The sequence below is a fragment of the Chiloscyllium plagiosum genome, unplaced genomic scaffold (genome assembly GCF_037043375.1).
Source record: "Chiloscyllium plagiosum isolate Xiang-an unplaced genomic scaffold, Cpla_swu_hap1 HiC_scaffold_8, whole genome shotgun sequence".
Taxonomy (NCBI): Eukaryota; Metazoa; Chordata; class Chondrichthyes; order Orectolobiformes; family Hemiscylliidae; genus Chiloscyllium; species Chiloscyllium plagiosum.
Genome location: NW_028270146.1, coordinates 4014937 through 4040691, shown reverse-complemented (window position 1 = coordinate 4040691; position 25755 = coordinate 4014937).

The following is a 25755-nucleotide window of genomic DNA, read 5'->3' as shown; positions in this document are numbered from 1 at the left end:
ATTCTCGCTCTCTCACATTCTCTCTCTCACACATTCTCTCAGTCTCTCACATTCTCTCTCTCTCTCTCACACATATTCTCTCTCTCTCTCACAATCTCTCTCTATCACATTCTCTCTCTCTCTCTCACATTCACTCTCTCTCTCTCTCACATTCTCTCTCTCTCACATTCTCTCTCTCTCTCACATTCTCGCTCTCTCTCTCACATTCTCTATCTCTCTCACACACATTCTCTCTCACTCATTATCTCTCTCACACATTGTCACACTCTCACATTCTCGCTCTCACATTCTCTCTCTCTCTCACATTTTCTCTCTCACACACACACATTCTCTCTCTCTCACACTCTCTCTCTCACACACACATTCTCTCTCTCTCACACACACATTCTCTCTCTCTCACATTCTCTCTCAGACATTCTCTCTCTCTCACACACACTCTCTCTCACACATTCTCTCTCTCTCTCATTCTCTCTCTCTCACACACATTCTCTCTCTCTCAGACATTCTCTTTCTCTCGCACACATTCTCTCTCTCACACACATTCTCTCTCTCTCTCATTCTCTCAGTGTCTAACATTCTCTCTCTCTCACACATTCTCTCTCTCACACATTCTCTCTGTCTCTCTCACATTCTCTCTCTCTGTCTCACATTCTCACTCTCTCACATTCTCTCTCTCTCTCTCACATTCTCTCTCTCACACATTCTCTCAGTCTCTCACATATTCTCTCTCTCTCTCACACACATATTCTCTCTCTCTCTCACAATCTCTCTCTATCACATTCTCTCTCTCTCACAATTTCTCTCTCTCTCTCACATTCTCTCGCTCTCTCTCACATTCACTCTCTCTCTCTCTCACATTCTCTATCTCTCACATATTCTCTCTCTCTCTCTCACATTCTCTCTCTCTCTCTCACATTCTCGCTCTCTCACACACATTCTCTATCTCTCACACATTCTCTATCTCTCTCACACACATTCTCTCTCACTCATTCTCTCTCTCACACATTGTCACACTCTCACATTCTCCCTCTCACATTCTCTCTCTCACACATTGTCACACTCTCACACATTCTCTCTCTCTCTCACATTCTCTCTCACATTCTCTCTCTCTCTCACATTTTCTCTCTCACACACACACATTCTCTCTCTCTCACACTCTCTCTCACACACACATTCTCTCTCTCTCACACACATTCTCTCTCTCACACACATTCTCTCTCTCTCACATTCTCTCTCAGACATTCTCTCTCTCTCTCACACACTCTCTCTCACACATTCTCTCTCTCACACATTCTCTCTCTCTCTCACATTCTCTCTCTCTCTCAGACACATTCTCTCTCTCTCTCACATTTTCTCTCTCTCACACACATTCTCTCTCTCATTCTCTCTCTCACATTCTCTCTTTCACACATTCTCTCTCTCACACATTCTCTCTCTCACACACATTCTCTCTCTCTCTCACATTCTCTCTCTCACACATTCTCTCTCTCTCACATTCTCTCTCTCACATTCTCTCTCTGTCTCACATTCTCTCTCTCTCTCTCACATTCTCTCTCTGTCTCACATTCTCTCTCTCTCTCTCACATTCGCTCTCTCACACATTCTCTCTCTATCACATTCACTCTCTCTCTCGCACTCTCTCTCTCACACATTCTCTCTCTCACACATTCGCTCAGTCTCTCACATATTCTCTCTCTCTCTCACACATTCTCTCTCTCTCACACACATTCGCTCAGTCTCTCACATATTCTCTCTCTCTCTCTCTCACACATTCTCTCTCTCACACATTCGCTCAGTCTCTCACATATTCTCTCTCTCTCTCTCTCTCTCACATTCCCTCTCTCTCTCACACATTCTCTCTCTCTCTCACACATTCTCTCTCTCTCTCACACATTCTCTGTCTCCCAACTTCTCTCTCTCTCTCACATTCTCTCTCTCTCACATTCACTCTCTCTCTCTCTCACATTCTCTATCTCTCACATATTCTCTCTCTCTCTCTCACATTCTCTCTCTCTCACATTCTCGCTCTCTCTCTCACATTCTCTCTCTCACATTCTCGCTCTCTCTCTCACATTCTCTATCTCTCACACACATTCTCTATCACTCATTCTCTCTCTCACACATTCTCTCTCTCACACATTGTCACACTCTCACATTCTCGCTCTCACATTCACTCTCTCTCTCTCATTCTCTCTATTACATTCTCTCTCTCTCTCACATTTTCTCTCTCTCACACATTCTCTCTCACACATTCTCTCTCTCTCTCTCACATTCTCTCTCTCTCTCACACACATTCTCTCTCTCTCTCACACACATTCTCTCTCTCATTCTCTCTCTCACACATTCTCTCTTTCACACATTCTCTCTCTCTCTCAGACATTCTCTCTCTCACACACACACATTCTCTATCTCTCACATTCTCTGTCTCACACATTCTCTCTCTCTCACACATTCTCTCTCTCTCACTCACATTCTCTCTCTCTCACATTCTCTCTCTCTCACATTTTCTCTCTCTCTCACACACATTCTCTCTCTCTCATTCTCTCTCTCTCACACATTCTCTCACTCTTTCACATTCTCTCTCTCTCAGACAATCTCTCTCTCTCACACACATTCTCTCTCTCTCTCACACACATTCTCTGTCTGTCTCTAACATTCTCTCTCTCTCATTCTCTCTATTACATTCTCTCTCTCTCTCATTCTCTCAGTGTCTAACATTCTCTCTCTCACACATTCTCTCTATCACACATTCTCTCTGTCTCTCTCACATTCTCTCTCTCTGTCTCACATTCTCTCTCACATACTCACTCTCTCACATTCTGTCTCTCTCTCTCACATTCTCTCAGTCTCTCACATATTCTCTCTCTCTCTCTCTCACACATATTCTCTCTCTCTCTCACAATCTCTCTCTATCACATTCTCTCTCTCTCACAATTTCTCTCTCTCTCTCACATTCTCTCTCTCTCTCTCACATTCACTCTCTCTCTCTCATTCTCTATCTCTCACATATTCTCTCTCGCTCTCTCACATTCTCTCTCTCACACATTCTCTCAGTCTCTCACATATTCTCTCTCTCTCTCTCACACATATTCTCTCTCTCTCTCACAATCTCTCTCTATCACATTCTCTCTCTCTCACAATTTCTCTCTCTCTCTCACATTCTCTCTCTCTCTCTCACATTCTCTATCTCTCACATATTCTCTCTCTCTCTCTCACATTCTCTCTCTCTCACATTCTCTCTCTCTCACATTCTCTCTCTCTCCCACATTCTCGCTCTCTCTCTCTCACATTCTCTATCTCTCTCACACACATTCTCTCTCTCATTCTCTCTCTCACACATTCTCTCTCTCACACATTGTCACACTCTCACATTCTCGCTCTCACATTCTCTCTCTCTCTCACACATTCTCTCTCTCTCTTACATTCTCTCTCTCTCTCTCTCACATTCTCTCTCTCTCACATTCTCGCTCTCTCTCACACATTCTCTCTCTCTCTCACACACATTCTCTATCACTCATTCTCTCTCTCACACATTGTCACACTCTCACATTCTCGCTCTCACATTCACTCTCTCTCTCTCATTCTCTCTATTACATTCTCTCTCTCTCTCACATTTTCTCTCTCTCTCACATTTTCTCTCTCTCACACACACATTCTCTCTCTCTCACATTCTCTCTCACACGTTCTCTCTCTCTCACACATTCTCTCTCACACATTCTCTCTCTCACATTCTCTCTCACACATTCTCTCTCTCTCTCTCTCACATTCTCTCTCTCTCTCACACATTCTCTCTCTCTCTCTCTCACATTCTCTCTCTCTCTCACACATTCTCTCTCTCTCACACATTCTCTCTCTCACACACACATTCTCTCTCTCTCTCACACACATTCTCTCTCTCACATTCTCTCTCTGTCACATTCTCTCTCTACCACATTCTCTCCCTCTCACTCTCACATTCTCTCTCTCTCTCTCACTTTCTCTCTCTCTCTCTCACTTTCTCTCTCTCACATTCTCTCTCTCTCTCACATTCTCTCTCTCTCTCACACATTCTCTCTCTCTCTCTCACATTCTCTATCTCTCTCACATTCTCTCTCTCTCAGATTCTCTGTCTCTCACACACATTCTCTCTCTCTCACATTCTCTCTCTCACACATTCTCTCTCTCTCTCACATTCTCACTATCTCTCAGATTCTCTGTCTCTTACACACATTCTCTCTCTCTCACACATTCGCTCAGTCTCTCACATATTCTCTCTCTCTCTCACACATTCTCTCTCTCTCACACACATTCGCTCAGTCTCTCACATATTCTCTCTCTCTCTCTCTCACACATTCTCTCTCTCACACATTCGCTCAGTCTCTCACATATTCTCTCTCTCTCTCACATTCCCTCTCTCTCTCACACATTCTCTCTCTCTCTCACACATTCTCTCTCTCTCTCACACATTCTCTGTCTCCCAACTTCTCTCTCTCTCTCACATTCTCTCTCTCTCACATTCACTCTCTCTCTCTCTCACATTCTCTATCTCTCACATATTCTCTCTCTCTCTCTCACATTCTCTCTCTCTCACATTCTCGCTCTCTCTCTCACATTCTCTCTCTCACATTCTCGCTCTCTCTCTCACATTCTCTATCTCTCACACACATTCTCTATCACTCATTCTCTCTCTCACACATTCTCTCTCTCACACATTGTCACACTCTCACATTCTCGCTCTCACATTCACTCTCTCTCTCTCATTCTCTCTATTACATTCTCTCTCTCTCTCACATTTTCTCTCTCTCACACATTCTCTCTCACACATTCTCTCTCTCTCTCTCACATTCTCTCTCTCTCTCACACACATTCTCTCTCTCTCTCACACACATTCTCTCTCTCATTCTCTCTCTCACACATTCTCTCTTTCACACATTCTCTCTCTCTCTCAGACATTCTCTCTCTCACACACACACATTCTCTATCTCTCACATTCTCTGTCTCACACATTCTCTCTCTCTCACACATTCTCTCTCTCTCACTCACATTCTCTCTCTCTCACATTCTCTCTCTCTCACATTTTCTCTCTCTCTCACACACATTCTCTCTCTCTCATTCTCTCTCTCTCACACATTCTCTCACTCTTTCACATTCTCTCTCTCTCAGACAATCTCTCTCTCTCACACACATTCTCTCTCTCTCTCACACACATTCTCTGTCTGTCTCTAACATTCTCTCTCTCTCATTCTCTCTATTACATTCTCTCTCTCTCTCATTCTCTCAGTGTCTAACATTCTCTCTCTCACACATTCTCTCTATCACACATTCTCTCTGTCTCTCTCACATTCTCTCTCTCTGTCTCACATTCTCTCTCACATACTCACTCTCTCACATTCTGTCTCTCTCTCTCACATTCTCTCAGTCTCTCACATATTCTCTCTCTCTCTCTCTCACACATATTCTCTCTCTCTCTCACAATCTCTCTCTATCACATTCTCTCTCTCTCACAATTTCTCTCTCTCACATTCTCTCTCTCTCTCTCACATTCACTCTCTCTCTCTCATTCTCTATCTCTCACATATTCTCTCTCGCTCTCTCACATTCTCTCTCTCACACATTCTCTCAGTCTCTCACATATTCTCTCTCTCTCTCTCACACATATTCTCTCTCTCTCTCACAATCTCTCTCTATCACATTCTCTCTCTCTCACAATTTCTCTCTCTCTCTCACATTCTCTCTCTCTCTCACATTCTCTATCTCTCACATATTCTCTCTCTCTCTCTCACATTCTCTCTCTCTCACATTCTCTCTCTCACATTCTCTCTCTCTCCCACATTCTCGCTCTCTCTCTCTCACATTCTCTATCTCTCTCACACACATTCTCTCTCTCATTCTCTCTCTCACACATTCTCTCTCTCACACATTGTCACACTCTCACATTCTCGCTCTCACATTCTCTCTCTCTCTCACACATTCTCTCTCTCTCTTACATTCTCTCTCTCTCTCTCTCACATTCTCTCTCTCTCACATTCTCGCTCTCTCTCACACATTCTCTCTCTCTCTCACACACATTCTCTATCACTCATTCTCTCTCTCACACATTGTCACACTCTCACATTCTCGCTCTCACATTCACTCTCTCTCTCTCATTCTCTCTATTACATTCTCTCTCTCTCTCACATTTTCTCTCTCTCTCACATTTTCTCTCTCTCACACACACATTCTCTCTCTCTCACATTCTCTCTCACACGTTCTCTCTCTCTCACACATTCTCTCTCACACATTCTCTCTCTCACATTCTCTCTCACACATTCTCTCTCTCTCTCTCTCACATTCTCTCTCTCTCTCACACATTCTCTCTCTCTCTCTCTCACATTCTCTCTCTCTCTCACACATTCTCTCTCTCTCACACATTCTCTCTCTCACACACACATTCTCTCTCTCTCTCACACACATTCTCTCTCTCACATTCTCTCTCTGTCACATTCTCTCTCTACCACATTCTCTCCCTCTCACTCTCACATTCTCTCTCTCTCTCTCACTTTCTCTCTCTCTCTCTCTCACTTTCTCTCTCTCACATTCTCTCTCTCTCTCACATTCTCTCTCTCTCTCACACATTCTCTCTCTCTCTCTCACATTCTCTATCTCTCTCACATTCTCTCTCTCTCAGATTCTCTGTCTCTCACACACATTCTCTCTCTCTCACATTCTCTCTCTCACACATTCTCTCTCTCTCTCACATTCTCACTATCTCTCAGATTCTCTGTCTCTTACACACATTCTCTCTCTCTCACACACATTCTCTCTCTCTCTCACATTCTCTCTCTCTCACATTCTCTCTCTCTCACTCATTCTCTCTCTCTCACATTTTCTCTCTCTCTCACACAGACATTCTCTCTCTCATTCTCTCTCTCACACATTCTCTCTTTCACACATTCTCTCTCTCACACACATTCTCTCTCTCCCTCAGACATTCTCTCTCTCTCACACACACATTCTCTCTCTCTCACATTCTCTCTGTCTCTCACATTCTCTGTCTCTCACACATTCTCTCTCTCTCACACATTCTCTCTGTCTCACTCACATTCTCTCTCTCTCACATTCTCCCTCTCTCTCACACACATTCTCTCTCTCTCATTCTCTCTCACACATTCTCTCTCTCTCTCAGATTCTCTCTCTCTAACACATTCTCTCACTCTTTCACATTCTCTCTCTCTCTCAGACAATCTCTCTCTCTCACACACATTCTCTCTCTCACACACACACATTCTCTCTCTGTCTCTAACATTCTCTCTCTCTATCATTCTCTCTATTACATTCTCTCTCTCACATTCTCTCTCTCTCACATTTTCTCACTCTCACATTCTCTCTCTCACACTCTCTCTCTCACATTCTCTCTCTCTCTCACATTCTCTCTCTGTCACATTCTCTCTCTGTCACATTCTCTCTCTCTCTCACATTCTCTCTCTCTCACATTCTCGCTCTGTCACATTCTCTCTCTATCACATTCTCTCTCTCTCTCTCACATTCTCTCTCTCTCAGTCACATTCTCACTCTCTCTCTCACATTCTCTCTCTGTCTCACATTCTTTCTCTCTCTCACACATTCTCTCTCTCACATTCTCTCTCTATCACATTCTCTCTCTCTCACATTCTCTCTCTCTCACATTCTCTCTCTCTCTTACATTCTCTCTCTCTCACATTCACTTTCACTATCTCACATTTTCTCTCTCACACTCTCTCTCTCACACATTCTCTCTCTCTCTTACATTCTTTCTCTCTCACATTCACTTTCACTATCTCACATTTTCTCTCTCACACTCTCTCTCTCACACATTCTCTCTCTCTCTCATTCTCTCTCTCTCACATTCTCTCACACACACATTCTCTCTATCTCTAACATTCTCTCTCTCTCTCATTCTCTCTATTACATTCTCTCTCTCACATTCTCTCTCTCTCACATTTTCTCACTCTCACATTCTCTCTCTCTCTCACACTTTCTCTCTCTCTCGCACTTTCTCTCTCTCACACACACATTCTCTCTCTCTCACATTCTCTTTGTCTCTCACATTCTCTGTCTCTCACATTCTCTCTCTCTCACACATTCTCTCTGTCTCACTCACATTCTCTCTCTCTCTCACATTCTCTCTCTCACATTTTCTCTCTCTCACACACATTCTCTCTCTCTCATTCTCTCTCTCACACATTCTCTCTCTCACACATTCTCTCTCTCATTCTCTCTCTCTCACACATTCTCTCACTCTCTCACATTCTCTCCCTCAGACATTCTCTCTCTCTCACACACATTCTCTCTCTCTCTCACATTCTCTTTCTCTCATTCTCTCTGTCTCTAACATTCTCTCTCTCTCACACATTCTCTCTCTCTCACATTCTCTCTCTATCACATTCACTCTATCTCTCGCACTCTCTCTCACACACATTCTCTCTGTCTCTCTCGCATTCTCTCTCTCTCATTCTCTCTCTCTCACATTCTCTCTCTATCACATTCACTCTCTCTCTCGCACTCTCTCTCTCACATTCTCTCTCTCACACATTCTCTCTCTCACACATTCGCTCAGTCTCTCAAATATTCTGTCTCTCTCTCTCACATTCTCTCTCTGTCTCTCTCACATTCTCTCTCTCTCTCACACATTCTCTCTCTCACACATTCGCTCAGTCTCTCACATATTCTCTCTCACATTCTCTCTCTCTCTCTCACAATCTCTCTCTCTCACACGCATTCTCTCTCTCTCTCACATTCTCTCTCTCTCTCTCACAATCTCTCTCTCTCACACGCATTCTCTCTCTCTCTCACATTCTCTCTCTCTCACATTCTCTCTCTGTGACACGCATTCTCTCTCTCTCTCACATTCTCTCTCTCTCTCTCACATTCTCTCTCTCTCACACGCATTCTCTCTCTCTCTCACATTCTCTCTCTGTCACATTCTCTCTCTGTCACATTCTCTCTCTCACATTCTCTCTCTATCACATTCTCTCTGTCTCTCTCACATTCTCTGTCTCTCTCTCACACGCATTCTCTCTCTCTCTCACATTCTCTCTCTCTCACATTCTCGCTCTGTCACATTCTCTCTCTATCACATTCTCTCTCTCTCTCTCACATTCTCTCTCTCTCAGTCACAATCTCTCTCTCTCACACGCATTCTCTCTCTCTCTCACATTCTCTCTCACATTCTCTCTCTGTGACACGCATTCTCTCTCTCTCTCACATTCTCTCTCTCTCTCACATTCTCTCTCTCTCACACGCATTCTCTCTCTCTCTCACATTCTCTCTCTCTCACATTCTCTCTCTGTCACATTCTCTCTCTGTCACATTCTCTCTCTCACATTCTCTCTCTATCACATTCTCTCTCTGTCACATTCTCTCTCTGTCACATTCTCTCTGTCTCTCTCACATTCTCTGTCTCTCTCTCACACGCATTCTCTTTCTCTCTCACATTCTCTCTCTCTCACATTCTCGCTCTGTCACATTCTCTCTCTCTCACATTCTCTCTCTCTCACATTCTCGCTCTGTCACATTCTCTCTCTCACACATTCTCTCTCTCTCACACATTCTCTCTCTCTCTCATTCTCTCTCTCTCTCATTCTCTCACACACACATTCTCTCTGTCTCGAACATTCTCTCTCTCTCTCATTCTCTCTATTACATTCTCTCTCTCACATTCTCTCTCTCTCACATTTTCTCACTCTCACATTCTCTCTCTCTCTCACACTTTCTCTCTCTCTCGCACTTTCTCTCTCTCACACACACATTCTCTCTCTCTCACATTCTCTTTGTCTCTCACATTCTCTGTCTCTCACATTCTCTCTCTCTCACACATTCTCTCTGTCTCACTCACATTCTCTCTCTCTCTCACATTCTCTCTCTCACATTTTCTCTCTCTCACACACATTCTCTCTCTCACACATTCTCTCTCTCACACATTCTCTCTCTCACACACATTCTCTCTCTCATTCTCTCTCTCCCACACATTCTCTCACTCTCTCACATTCTCTCCCTCAGACATTCTCTCTCTCTCACACACATTCTCTCTCTCTCTCACATTCTCTCTCTCTCATTCTCTCTGTCTCTAACATTCTCTCTCTCTCACACATTCTCTCTCTCTCACATTCTCTCTCTATCACATTCACTCTCTCTCTCGCACTCTCTCTCTCACATTCTCTCTCTCACACATTCGCTCAGTCTCTCAAATATTCTCTCTCTCTCTCTCACATTCTCTCTCTGTCTCTCTCACATTCTCTCTCTCTCTCACACATTCTCTCTCTCACACATTCGCTCAGTCTCTCACATATTCTCTCTCACATTGTCTCTCTCTATCTCTCACATTCTCTCTCTCTCTCTCACAATCTCTCTCTCTCACACGCATTCTCTCTCTCTCTCACATTCTCTCTCTCTCTCTCACAATCTCTCTCTCTCACACGCATTCTCTCTCTCTCTCACATTCTCTCTCTCTCACATTCTCTCTCTGTGACACGCATTCTCTCTCTCTCTCACATTCTCTCTCTCTCTCTCACATTCTCTCTCTCTCACACGCATTCTCTCTCTCTGTCACATTCTCTCTCTCACATTCTCTCTCTATCACATTCTCTCTCTGTCACATTCTCTCTGTCTCTCTCACATTCTCTGTCTCTCTCTCACACGCATTCTCTCTCTCTCTCACATTCTCTCTCTCTCACATTCTCGCTCTGTCACATTCTCTCTCTATCACATTCTCTCTCTCTCTCACATTCTCTCTCTCTCACATTCTCTCTCTGTCTCACATTCTCTCTCTCTCACATTCACTATCTCTCACACATTCACTATCTCTCACACATTCTCTCTCTCACAATTTCTCTCTCTCTCTCACATTCTCTCTGTCTCTCTCACAATTTCTCTCTCTCTCACATTCTCTCTCTCTCTCTTACATTCTCTCTCTCTCACATTCACTTTCACTATCTCACATTTTCTCTCTCACTCTCTCTCACACATTCTCTCTCTCTCTCACATTCTCTCTTTCTCTCATTCTCTCTCTCTCACATTCTCTCTCTCTCACATTCTCTGTCTCTCACATATTCTGTCTCTCTCTCCCATATTCTCTCTCTCACATTCTCTCTCTCTCTCACACATTCTCTCTCTCTCTCTCTCACAAAATTTCTCTCTCTCTCTCACATTCTCTCTCTCACAATCTCTCTCTGTCTCTCACATTCTCTCTCTCTCACATTCTCTCTCTCTATCACATTCTCTCTCTCTCTCTCACATTCTCTCTCTCTCTCTCACATTCTCTCTCTCTCTCTCTCTCATTCTCTCTCTCTCTCTCTCACATTCTCTCTCTCACACATTCTCTCTCTCTCACACATTCTCTCTCTCTCATTCTCTCTCTCTCACATGCTCTCACACATTCTCTCACTCTCACACATTCTCTCTCTCTCTCATATTCTCTCTCTCTCTTTCCCCCCCATTATCTCTCTCACACACATTCTCTCTCTCTATCACATTCTCTCTCTCTCACAATTTCTCTCTCTCTCTCTCTCAAAATTTCTCTCTCTCTCTCTCACATTCTCTCTCTCTCACACACATTCCCTCTCTCTCATTCTCTCTCTCACATTCTCTCTCTCACATATTCTCTCTCTCTCATACATTCTCTCTCTCTCACATTCTCTCTCTCACACATTCTCTCTCTCTCTCACATTCTCTCTCTCTCTGAGATTCTCTGTCTCTCACACACATTCTCTCTCACTCACACATTCTCTCTCACATTCTCTCTCTCTCACTCACATTATCTCTCTCTCTCACACATTCTCTCTCTGTCTCTCACATTCTCTCTGTCTCTCACACATTCTCTCTCTCTCACACATTCTCTCTGTCTCTCTCACATTCTCTCTCTCACACATTCTCTCTGTCTCTCTCACATTCTCTCTCTCACACATTCTCTCTCTATCACATTCTCTCTCTCACACATTCTCTCTGTCTCTCACATATTCTCTCTCTCTCTCTCACATTCTCTCTCTCTCTCTCACACATTCTCTCTCTCACATTCTCTCTCTCTCACACACACATTCTCTCTCTCTCAAATTCTCTCTCTATCACATTCTCTCTCTCTCTCACAATTTCTCTCTCTCTCTCACATTCTCTCTCTTTCACACAATCTCTCTCTCACATTCTCTCTCTCTCTCTCACACACATTCTCTCTCTCTCTCACACACATTCTCTCTCTCTCTCTCACATTCTCTCTCTCTCACATTCTCTCTCTCTCTCACAATTTCTCTCTCTCTCACATTCTCTCTCTCTCTCTCACATTCTCTCTCTCTCACATTCTCTCTCTCTCTTACATTCTCTCGCTCTCACATTCTCTCTCTCTCTCTCTCACATTCTCTCACTCTCTCACACATTCTCTCTCTCACATTCTGTCTCTCTCACATTCTCTGTCTCTCTCACATTCTCTTTCTCTCTCAAATTCTCTCTCTCTCAGATTCTCTCTCTCTCAGATTCTCTCTCTCTCAGATTCTCTGTCTCTCACACACATTCTCTCTCTCTCACTCACATTCTCTCTCTCTCACTCTCTCTCTCTCACATTCTCTCTGTCTCTCACACATTCTCTCTCTCTTACATTCTCTCTGTCTGTCTCACATTCTCTCTCTCACACACTCTCTCTCACACATTCTCTCTCTCTCTCTCACATTGTCTCTCTCACTCACATTCCCTCTCTATCACACATTCTCTCTCTCTCACATTCTCTCTCTCACACATTCTCTCTCTCTCTCACATTCTCTCTATCACTTACACACATTCTCTCTCTCTCAGATTCTCTCTCACATTCTCTATCTCTCACATTCTCTCTGTCTCTCACACATTCTCTCTCTCACATTCTCTCTGTCTCTCTCACATTCTCTCTCACACATTCTCTATCACATTCTTTCTCTCTCTCACGTTCTCTCTCTATCACATTCTCTCTCTCACACATTCTCTCTGTCTCTCACATATTCTCTCTCTCTCTCTCACATTCTCTCTCTCTCTCACGTTCTCTCTCTCTCTCTCACATTCTCTCTCTCTCTCTCACACATTCTCTCTCTCACATTCTCTCTCTCTCTCTCACACACACATTCTCTCTCTCTCTCACACATTCTCTCTCTCTCACAATTTCTCTCTCTCTCACAATTTCTCTCTCACATTCTCTCTCTCCGTCTCACATTCTCTCTCTCTCACATTCTCTCTCTCACATTCTCTCTCTCTCTTACATTCTCTCGCTCTCACACTCTCTCTCTTTCTCTCACATTCTCTCTCTCTTTCTCACATTCTCTCTCTCTCACATTCTCTCTCTCTCACATTCTCTCTCTGTCTCACATTCGCTCTCACATTCTCTGTCTCTCTCTCTCACATTCTCTCACTCTCTCACACATTCTCTCTCTCACATTCTCTCTCTATCACATTCTCTCTCTCTCTCACAATTTCTCTCTCTCTCTCACATTCTCTCTGTCTCTCTCACAATTTCTCTCTCTCTCTCACATTCTCTCTCTCTCTTACATTCTCTCTCTCTCACATTCACTTTCACTATCTCACATTTTCTCTCTCACACTCTCTCTCTCACACATTCTCTCTCTCTCTCACATTCTCTCTTTCTCTCATTCTCTCTCTCTCACATTCTCTCTCTCTCACATTCTCTGTCTCTCACATATTCTGTCTCTCTCTCCCATATTCTCTCTCTCACATTCTCTCTCTCTCTCACACATTCTCTCTCTATCACATTCTCTCTCTCTCTCTCACAATTTCTCTCTCTCTCTCACATTCTCTCTCTCTCTCTCACAAAATTTCTCTCTCTCTCTCACAATCTCTCTCTGTCTCTCACATTCTCTCTCACATTCTCTCTCTATCACATTCTCTCTCTCTCTCTCACAATTTCTCTCTCTCTCACACATTCTCTCTCTCTCTCTCTCACATTCTCTCTCACATTCTCTCTCTCTCTCACATTCTCTCTCTCTCACACATTCTCTCTCTCTCACACATTCTCTCTCTCACATTCTCTCTCTCTCTCATATTCTCTCTCTCTCTTTCCCCCCCATTATCTCTCTCACACACATTCTCTCTCTCTATCACATTCTCTCTCTCTCACAATTTCTCTCTCTCTCTCTCTCTCAAAATTTCTCTCTCTCTCTCTCACATTCTCTCTCTCTCACACACATTCCCTCTCTCTCATTCTCTCTCTCACATTCTCTCTCTCACATATTCTCTCTCTCTCTCATACATTCTCTCTCTATCACATTCTCTCTCTCACACATTCTCTCTGTCTCTCACATTCTCTCTCTCTCTCTCACATTCTCTCTCTCTCTCACGTTCTCTCTCTCTCTCTCACATTCTCTCTCTCTCTCTCACACATTCTCTCTCTCACATTCTCTCTCTCTCTCTCACACACACATTCTCTCTCTCTCTCACACATTCTCTCTCTCTCACAATTTCTCTCTCTCTCACAATTTCTCTCTCACATTCTCTCTCTCCGTCTCACATTCTCTCTCTCTCACATTCTCTCTCTCACATTCTCTCTCTCTCTTACATTCTCTCGCTCTCACACTCTCTCTCTTTCTCTCACATTCTCTCTCTCTTTCTCACATTCTCTCTCTCTCACATTCTCTCTCTCTCACATTCTCTCTCTGTCTCACATTCGCTCTCACATTCTCTGTCTCTCTCTCTCACATTCTCTCACTCTCTCACACATTCTCTCTCTCACATTCTCTCTCTATCACATTCTCTCTCTCTCTCACAATTTCTCTCTCTCTCTCACATTCTCTCTGTCTCTCTCACAATTTCTCTCTCTCTCTCACATTCTCTCTCTCTCTCTTACATTCTCTCTCTCTCACATTCACTTTCACTATCTCACATTTTCTCTCTCACACTCTCTCTCTCACACATTCTCTCTCGTCTCTCACATTCTCTCTTTCTCTCATTCTCTCTCTCTCACATTCTCTCTCTCTCACATTCTCTGTCTCTCACATATTCTGTCTCTCTCTCCCATATTCTCTCTCTCACATTCTCTCTCTCTCTCACACATTCTCTCTCTATCACATTCTCTCTCTCTCTCTCACAATTTCTCTCTCTCTCTCACATTCTCTCTCTCTCTCTCACAAAATTTCTCTCTCTCTCTCACAATCTCTCTCTGTCTCTCACATTCTCTCTCACATTCTCTCTCTATCACATTCTCTCTCTCTCTCTCTCACAATTCTCTCTCTCTCACACATTCTCTCTCTCCTCTCTCTCACATTCTCTCTCACATTCTCTCTCTCTCTCCACATTCTCTCTCTCTCACACATTCTCTCTCTCTCACACATTCTCTCTCTCACATTCTCTCTCTCTCTCATATTCTCTCTCTCTCTTTCCCCCCCATTATCTCTCTCACACACATTCTCTCTCTCTATCACATTCTCTCTCTCTCACAATTTCTCTCTCTCTCTCTCAAAATTTCTCTCTCTCTCTCTCACATTCTCTCTCTCTCACACACATTCCCTCTCTCTCATTCTCTCTCTCACATTCTCTCTCTCACATATTCTCTCTCTCTCATACATTCTCTCTCTCTCACATTCTCTCTCTCACACATTCTCTCTCTCTCTCACATTCTCTCTCTCTCTGAGATTCTCTGTCTCTCACACACATTCTCTCTCACTCACACATTCTCTCTCACACATTCTCTCTCACATTCTCTCTCTCTCACTCACATTATCTCTCTCTCTCACACATTCTCTCTCTCACACTCTCTCTCTCTCACATTCTCTCTCTCTCTCACATTCTCTCTGTCTCTCACACATTCTCTCTCTCTCACACATTCTCTCTGTCTCTCTCACACATTCTCTCTGTCTCTCTCACATTCTCTCTCTCACACATTCTCTCTCTATCACATTCTCTCTCTCACACATTCTCTCTGTCTCTCACATATTCTCTCTCTCTCTCTCTCACATTCTCTCTCTCTCTCTCTCACATTCTCTCTCTCTCTCTCTCTCTCACACATTCTCTCTCTCACATTCTCTCTCTCTCACACACACATTCTCTTTCTCTCAAATTCTCTCTCTATCACATTCTCTCTCTCTCTCTCTCTCACAATTTCTCTCCCTCTCTCACATTCTCTCTCTCTCTTACATTCTCTCGCTCTCACATTCTCTCTCTCTCTTACATTCTCTCGCTCTCACATTCTCTCTCTCTTCACACAATCTCTCTCACATTCTCTCTCTCTCTCTCACACACATTCTCTCTCTCTCTCTCACACACATTCTCTCTCTCTCTCTCACATTCTCTCTCTATCACATTCTCTCTCTCTCTCACAATTTCTCTCTCTCTCTCACATTCTCTCTCTCTCTCTCACATTCTCTCTCTCTCACATTCTCTCTCTCACATTCTCTCTCTCTCTTACATTCTCTCGCTCTCTCTCTCTCTCTCTCACATTCTCTCACTCTCTCACACATTCTCTCTCTCACATTCTGTCTCTCTCACATTCTCTCTCTCTCTCACATTCTCTTTCTCTCTCACATTCTCTTTCTCTCTCAAATTCTCTCTCTCTCAGATTCTCTGTCTCTCACACACATTCTCTCTCTCTCACCTCACATTCTCTCTCTCTCACACATTCTCTCTCTCACACTCTCTCTCTCACATTCTCTCTGTCTCTCACACATTCTCTCTCTCTTACATTCTCTCTGTCTGTCTCACATTCTCTCTCTCACACACTCTCTCTCACACATTCTCTCTCTCTCTCACATTGTCTCTCTCACTCACATTCCCTCTCTCTCACACATTCTCTCTCTCTCACATTCTCTCTCTCTCACATTCTCTCTCACACATTCTCTCTCTCTCTCACATTCTCTCTATCTCTCAGATTCTCTGTCACTTACACACATTCTCTCTCTCTCAGATTCTCTCTCACATTCTCTATCTCTCACATTCCTCTGTCTCTCACACATTCTCTCTCTCACATTCTCTCTGTCTCTCTCACATTCTCTCTCTCTCTCTCTCACACACATTCTCTCTCTCTCACATTCTCTCTCTATCACATTCTCTCTCTCTCTCTCACAATTTCTCTCTCTCTCTCACATTCTCTCTCTCTCTCTCACAAAATTTCTCTCTCTCTCTCACAATCTCTCTCTGTCTCTCACATTCTCTCTCACATTCTCTCTCTATCACATTCTCTCTCTCTCTCTCTCACAATTTCTCTCTCTCTCACACATTCTCTCTCTCTCTCTCTCACATTCTCTCTCACATTCTCTCTCTCTCTCACATTCTCTCTCTCTCACACATTCTCTCTCTCTCACACATTCTCTCTCTCACATTCTCTCTCTCTCTCATATTCTCTCTCTCTCTTTCCCCCCCATTATCTCTCTCACACACATTCTCTCTCTCTATCACATTCTCTCTCTCTCACAATTTCTCTCTCTCTCTCTCTCTCAAAATTTCTCTCTCTCTCTCTCACACACATTCCCTCTCTCTCATTCTCTCTCTCACATTCTCTCTCTCACATATTCTCTCTCTCTCATACATTCTCTCTCTCTCACATTCTCTCTCTCACACATTCTCTCTCTCTCACATTCTCTCTCTCTCTGAGATTCTCTGTCTCTCACACACATTCTCTCTCACTCACACATTCTCTCTCACACATTCTCTCTCACATTCTCTCTCTCTCACTCACATTATCTCTCTCTCTCACACATTCTCTCTCTCACACTCTCTCTCTCTCACATTCTCTCTCTCTCTCACATTCTCTCTGTCTCTCACACATTCTCTCTCTCTCACACATTCTCTCTGTCTCTCTCACACATTCTCTCTGTCTCTCTCACATTCTCTCTCTCACACATTCTCTCTCTATCACATTCTCTCTCTCACACATTCTCTCTGTCTCTCACATATTCTCTCTCTCTCTCTCTCACATTCTCTCTCTCTCTCTCTCACACATTCTCTCTCTCACATTCTCTCTCTCTCACACACACATTCTCTTTCTCTCAAATTCTCTCTCTATCACATTCTCTCTCTCTCTCTCTCTCACAATTTCTCTCCCTCTCTCACATTCTCTCTCTCTCTTACATTCTCTCGCTCTCACATTCTCTCTCTCTCTTACATTCTCTCGCTCTCACATTCTCTCTCTTTCACACAATCTCTCTCACATTCTCTCTCTCTCTCTCACACACATTCTCTCTCTCTCTCACACACATTCTCTCTCTCTCTCTCACATTCTCTCTCTATCACATTCTCTCTCTCTCTCACAATTTCTCTCTCTCTCTCACATTCTCTCTCTCTCTCTCACATTCTCTCTCTCTCACATTCTCTCTCTCACATTCTCTCTCTCTCTTACATTCTCTCGCTCTCACATTCTCTCTCTCTCTCTCTCACATTCTCTCACTCTCTCACACATTCTCTCTCTCACATTCTGTCTCTCTCACATTCTCTCTCTCTCTCACATTCTCTTTCTCTCTCACATTCTCTTTCTCTCTCAAATTCTCTCTCTCTCAGATTCTCTGTCTCTCACACACATTCTCTCTCTCTCACTCACATTCTCTCTCTCTCACACATTCTCTCTCTCACACTCTCTCTCTCACATTCTCTCTCTCTCACACATTCTCTCTCTCTCACACATTCTCTCTCTCACATTCTCTCTCTCTCTCATATTCTCTCTCTCTCTTTCCCCCCCATTATCTCTCTCACACACATTCTCTCTCTCTATCACATTCTCTCTCTCTCACAATTTCTCTCTCTCTCTCTCTCTCAAAATTTCTCTCTCTCTCTCACACATTCTCTCTCTCTCACACACATTCCCTCTCTCTCATTCTCTCTCTCACATTCTCTCTCTCACATATTCTCTCTCTCTCATACATTCTCTCTCTCTCACATTCTCTCTCTCACACATTCTCTCTCTCTCTCACATTCTCTCTCTCTCTGAGATTCTCTGTCTCTCACACACATTCTCTCTCACTCACACATTCTCTCTCACACATTCTCTCTCACATTCTCTCTCTCTCACTCACATTATCTCTCTCTCTCACACATTCTCTCTCTCACACTCTCTCTCTCTCACATTCTCTCTCTCTCTCACATTCTCTCTGTCTCTCACACATTCTCTCTCTCTCACACATTCTCTCTGTCTCTCTCACATTCTCTCTCTCACACATTCTCTCTCTATCACATTCTCTCTCTCACACATTCTCTCTGTCTCTCACATATTCTCTCTCTCTCTCTCTCACATTCTCTCTCTCTCTCTCTCTCTCTCACACATTCTCTCTCTCACATTCTCTCTCTCTCACACACACATTCTCTTTCTCTCAAATTCTCTCTCTATCACATTCTCTCTCTCTCTCTCTCTCTCACAATTTCTCTCCCTCTCTCACATTCTCTCTCTCTCTTACATTCTCTCGCTCTCACATTCTCTCTCTCTCTTACATTCTCTCGCTCTCACATTCTCTCTCTTTCACACAATCTCTCTCACATTCTCTCTCTCTCTCTCACACACATTCTCTCTCTCTCTCACACACATTCTCTCTCTCTCTCTCACATTCTCTCTCTATCACATTCTCTCTCTCTCTCACAATTTCTCTCTCTCTCTCACATTCTCTCTCTCTCTCTCACATTCTCTCTCTCTCACATTCTCTCTCTCACATTCTCTCTCTCTCTTACATTCTCTCGCTCTCACATTCTCTCTCTCTCTCTCTCACATTCTCTCACTCTCTCACACATTCTCTCTCTCACATTCTGTCTCTCTCACATTCTCTCTCTCTCTCACATTCTCTTTCTCTCTCACATTCTCTTTCTCTCTCAAATTCTCTCTCTCTCAGATTCTCTGTCTCTCACACACATTCTCTCTCTCTCACTCACATTCTCTCTCTCTCACACATTCTCTCTCTCACACTCTCTCTCTCACATTCTCTCTGTCTCTCACACATTCTCTCTCTCTTACATTCTCTCTGTCTGTCTCACATTCTCTCTCTCACACACTCTCTCTCACACATTCTCTCTCTCTCTCACATTGTCTCTCTCACTCACATTCCCTCTCTCTCACACATTCTCTCTCTCTCACATTCTCTCTCTCACACATTCTCTCTCTCTCTCACATTCTCTCTATCTCTCAGATTCTCTGTCACTTACACACATTCTCTCTCTCTCAGATTCTCTCTCACATTCTCTATCTCTCACATTCTCTGTCTCTCACACATTCTCTCTCTCACATTCTCTCTGTCTCTCTCACATTCTCTCTCTCTCTCTCTCACACACATTCTCTCTCTCTCACATTCTCTCTCTATCACATTCTCTCTCTCTCTCTCACAATTTCTCTCTCTCTCTCACATTCTCTCTCTCTCTCTCACAAAATTTCTCTCTCTCTCTCACAATCTCTCTCTGTCTCTCACATTCTCTCTCACATTCTCTCTCTATCACATTCTCTCTCTCTCTCTCACAATTTCTCTCTCTCTCACACATTCTCTCTCTCTCTCTCTCACATTCTCTCTCACATTCTCTCTCTCTCTCACATTCTCTCTCTCTCACACATTCTCTCTCTCTCACACATTCTCTCTCTCACATTCTCTCTCTCTCTCATATTCTCTCTCTCTCTTTCCCCCCCATTATCTCTCTCACACACATTCTCTCTCTCTATCACATTCTCTCTCTCTCACAATTTCTCTCTCTCTCTCTCTCTCAAAATTTCTCTCTCTCTCTCTCACATTCTCTCTCTCTCACACACATTCCCTCTCTCTCATTCTCTCTCTCACATTCTCTCTCTCACATATTCTCTCTCTCTCATACATTCTCTCTCTCTCACATTCTCTCTATCTCTCAGATTCTCTGTCACTTACACACATTCTCTCTCTCTCAGATTCTCTCTCACATTCTCTATCTCTCACATTCTCTGTCTCTCACACATTCTCTCTCTCACATTCTCTCTGTCTCTCTCACATTCTCTCTCTCTCTCTCTCACACACATTCTCTCTCTCTCACATTCTCTCTCTATCACATTCTCTCTCTCTCTCTCACAATTTCTCTCTCTCTCTCACATTCTCTCTCTCTCTCTCACAAAATTTCTCTCTCTCTCTCACAATCTCTCTCTGTCTCTCACATTCTCTCTCACATTCTCTCTCTATCACATTCTCTCTCTCTCTCTCTCACAATTTCTCTCTCTCTCACACATTCTCTCTCTCTCTCTCTCACATTCTCTCTCACATTCTCTCTCTCTCTCACATTCTCTCTCTCTCACACATTCTCTCTCTCTCACACATTCTCTCTCTCACATTCTCTCTCTCTCTCATATTCTCTCTCTCTCTTTCCCCCCCATTATCTCTCTCACACACATTCTCTCTCTCTATCACATTCTCTCTCTCTCACAATTTCTCTCTCTCTCTCTCTCTCTCAAAATTTCTCTCTCTCTCTCTCACATTCTCTCTCTCTCACACACATTCCCTCTCTCTCATTCTCTCTCTCACATTCTCTCTCTCACATATTCTCTCTCTCTCATACATTCTCTCTCTCTCACATTCTCTCTCTCACACATTCTCTCTCTCTCACATTCTCTCTCTCTCTGAGATTCTCTGTCTCTCACACACATTCTCTCTCACTCACACATTCTCTCTCACACATTCTCTCTCACATTCTCTCTCTCTCACTCACATTATCTCTCTCTCTCACACATTCTCTCTCTCACACTCTCTCTCTCTCACATTCTCTCTCTCTCTCACATTCTCTCTGTCTCTCACACATTCTCTCTCTCTCACACATTCTCTCTGTCTCTCTCACACATTCTCTCTGTCTCTCTCACATTCTCTCTCTCACACATTCTCTCTCTATCACATTCTCTCTCTCACACATTCTCTCTGTCTCTCACATATTCTCTCTCTCTCTCTCTCACATTCTCTCTCTCTCTCTCTCTCACACATTCTCTCTCTCACATTCTCTCTCTCTCACACACACATTCTCTTTCTCTCAAATTCTCTCTCTATCACATTCTCTCTCTCTCTCTCTCTCACAATTTCTCTCCCTCTCTCACATTCTCTCTCTCTCTTACATTCTCTCGCTCTCACATTCTCTCTCTCTCTTACATTCTCTCGCTCTCACATTCTCTCTCTTTCACACAATCTCTCTCACATTCTCTCTCTCTCTCTCACACACATTCTCTCTCTCTCTCACACACATTCTCTCTCTCTCTCTCACATTCTCTCTCTATCACATTCTCTCTCTCTCTCACAATTTCTCTCTCTCTCTCACATTCTCTCTCTCTCTCTCACATTCTCTCTCTCTCACATTCTCTCTCTCACATTCTCTCTCTCTCTTACATTCTCTCGCTCTCACATTCTCTCTCTCTCTCTCTCACATTCTCTCACTCTCTCACACATTCTCTCTCTCACATTCTGTCTCTCTCACATTCTCTCTCTCTCTCACATTCTCTTTCTCTCTCACATTCTCTTTCTCTCTCAAATTCTCTCTCTCTCAGATTCTCTGTCTCTCACACACATTCTCTCTCTCTCACTCACATTCTCTCTCTCTCACACATTCTCTCTCTCACACTCTCTCTCTCACATTCTCTCTGTCTCTCACACATTCTCTCTCTCTTACATTCTCTCTGTCTGTCTCACATTCTCTCTCTCACACACTCTCTCTCACACATTCTCTCTCTCTCTCACATTGTCTCTCTCACTCACATTCCCTCTCTCTCACACATTCTCTCTCTCTCTCACATTCTCTCTATCTCTCAGATTCTCTGTCACTTACACACATTCTCTCTCTCTCAGATTCTCTCTCACATTCTCTATCTCTCACATTCTCTCTGTCTCTCACACATTCTCTCTCTCACATTCTCTCTGTCTCTCTCACATTCTCTCTCTCTCACATTCTCTCTCACACATTCTCTATCTATCACATTCTTTCTCTCTCTCACGTTCTCTCTCTATCACATTCTCTCTCTCACACATTCTCTCTGTCTCTCACATATTCTCTCTCTCTCTCTCACATTCTCTCTCTCTCTCACGTTCTCTCTCTCTCTCTCACATTCTCTCTCTCTCTCACACATTCTCTCTCTCACATTCTCTCTCTCTCTCTCTCACACACATTCTCTCTCTCTCTCACACATTCTCTCTCTCTCACACAATTTCTCTCTCTCTCACAATTTCTCTCTCTCTCTCACATTCTCTCTCTCCGTTTCACATTCTCTCTCTCTCACATTCTCTCTCTCACATTCTCTCTCTCTTACATTCTCTCGCTCTCACATTCTCTCTCTTTCTCTCACATTCTCTCTCTCTTTCTCACATTCTCTCTCTCTCACATTCTCTCTCTGTCTCACATTCGCTCTCACATTCTCTCTCTCTCTCTCTCTCACATTCTCTCACTCTCTCACACATTCTCTCTCTCACATTCTGTCTCTCTCACATTCTCTTTCTCTCTCACATTCTCTCTCTCTCAGATTCTCTGTCTCTCACACACATTCTCTCTCTCTCTCACATTCTCTCTCTCTCACACACATTCTCTCTCTCTCACATTCTCTCTCTGTCTCACATTCGCTCTCACATTCTCTCTCTCTCTCTCTCACATTCTCTCACTCTCTCACACATTCTCTCTCTCACATTCTGTCTCTCTCACATTCTCTTACTCTCTCACATTCTCTTTCTCTCTCACATTCTCTCTCTCTCAGATTCTCTGTCTCTCACACACATTCTCTCTCTCTCTCTCACACATTCTCTCTCTCTCACTCACATTCTCTCTCTCTCACACACATTCTCTCTCTCACACTCTCTCTCTCTCACATTCTCTCTCTCTCACATTCTCTCTGTCTCTCACATTCTCTCTGTCTCTCACACATTCTCTCTCTCTTACATTCTCTCTGTCTGTCTCACATTCTCTCTCTCACACATTCTCTCTCTCTCTCACATTCTCTCTCTCTCTCTCTCTCACATTGTCTCTCTCACTCACATTCCCTCTCTCTCACACATTCTCTCTCTCACACATTCTCTCTCTCTCTCACATTCTATCTCACATTCTCTCTCTCTCTCACATTCTCTCTCTCTCACATTCTCTCTCTTTCACACAATCTCTCTCACATTCTCTCTCTCTCTCTCACACACATTCTCTCTCTCTCTCACACACATTCTCTCTCTCTCTCTCACATTCTCTCTCTATCACATTCTCTCTCTCTCTCACAATTTCTCTCTCTCTCTCACATTCTCTCTCTCTCTCTCACATTCTCTCTCTCTCACATTCTCTCTCTCACATTCTCTCTCTCTCTTACATTCTCTCGCTCTCACATTCTCTCTCTCTCTCTCTCACATTCTCTCACTCTCTCACACATTCTCTCTCTCACATTCTGTCTCTCTCACATTCTCTCTCTCTCTCACATTCTCTTTCTCTCTCACATTCTCTTTCTCTCTCAAATTCTCTCTCTCTCAGATTCTCTGTCTCTCACACACATTCTCTCTCTCTCACTCACATTCTCTCTCTCTCACACATTCTCTCTCTCACACTCTCTCTCTCACATTCTCTCTGTCTCTCACACATTCTCTCTCTCTTACATTCTCTCTGTCTGTCTCACATTCTCTCTCTCACACACTCTCTCTCACACATTCTCTCTCTCTCTCACATTGTCTCTCTCACTCACATTCCCTCTCTCTCACACATTCTCTCTCTCTCACATTCTCTCTCTCACACATTCTCTCTCTCTCTCACATTCTCTCTATCTCTCAGATTCTCTGTCACTTACACACATTCTCTCTCTCTCAGATTCTCTCTCACATTCTCTATCTCTCACATTCTCTCTGTCTCTCACACATTCTCTCTCTCACATTCTCTCTGTCTCTCTCACATTCTCTCTCTCTCACATTCTCTCTCACACATTCTCTATCTATCACATTCTTTCTCTCTCTCACGTTCTCTCTCTATCACATTCTCTCTCTCACACATTCTCTCTGTCTCTCACATATTCTCTCTCTCTCTCTCACATTCTCTCTCTCTCTCACGTTCTCTCTCTCTCTCTCACATTCTCTCTCTCTCTCACACATTCTCTCTCTCACATTCTCTCTCTCTCTCTCTCACACACATTCTCTCTCTCTCTCACACATTCTCTCTCTCTCACACAATTTCTCTCTCTCTCACAATTTCTCTCTCTCTCTCACATTCTCTCTCTCCGTCTCACATTCTCTCTCTCACATTCTCTCTCTCTTACATTCTCTCGCTCTCACATTCTCTCTCTTTCTCTCACATTCTCTCTCTCTTTCTCACATTCTCTCTCTCTAACATTCTCTCTCTGTCTCACATTCGCTCTCACATTCTCTCTCTCTCTCTCTCTCACATTCTCTCTGTCTCTCTCACATTCTCTCTCTCTCACATTCTCTCTCACATTCTCTATCTCTCACATTCTCTCTGTCTCTCTCACATTCTCTCTCTCTCACATTCTCTCTCTATCACATTCTTTCTCTCTCACGTTCTCTCTCTCTCACATTCTCTCTCTCACACATTCTCTCTGTCTCTCACATATTCTCTCTCTCTCTCTCACATTCTCTCTCTCTCTCACGTTCTCTCTCTCTCTCTCACATTCTCTCTCTCTCTCTCACACATTCTCTCTCTCACATTCTCTCTCTCTCTCTCACACACACATTCTCTCTCTCTCTCACACATTCTCTCTCTCTCACAATTTCTCTCTCTCCGTCTCACATTCTCTCTCTCACACATTCTCTCTCTCACATTCTCTCTCTCTCTTACATTCTCTCGCTCTCACATTCTCTCTCTTTCTCTCACATTCTCTCTCTCTTTCTCACATTCTCTCTCTCTCACATTCTCTCTCTGTCTCACATTCGC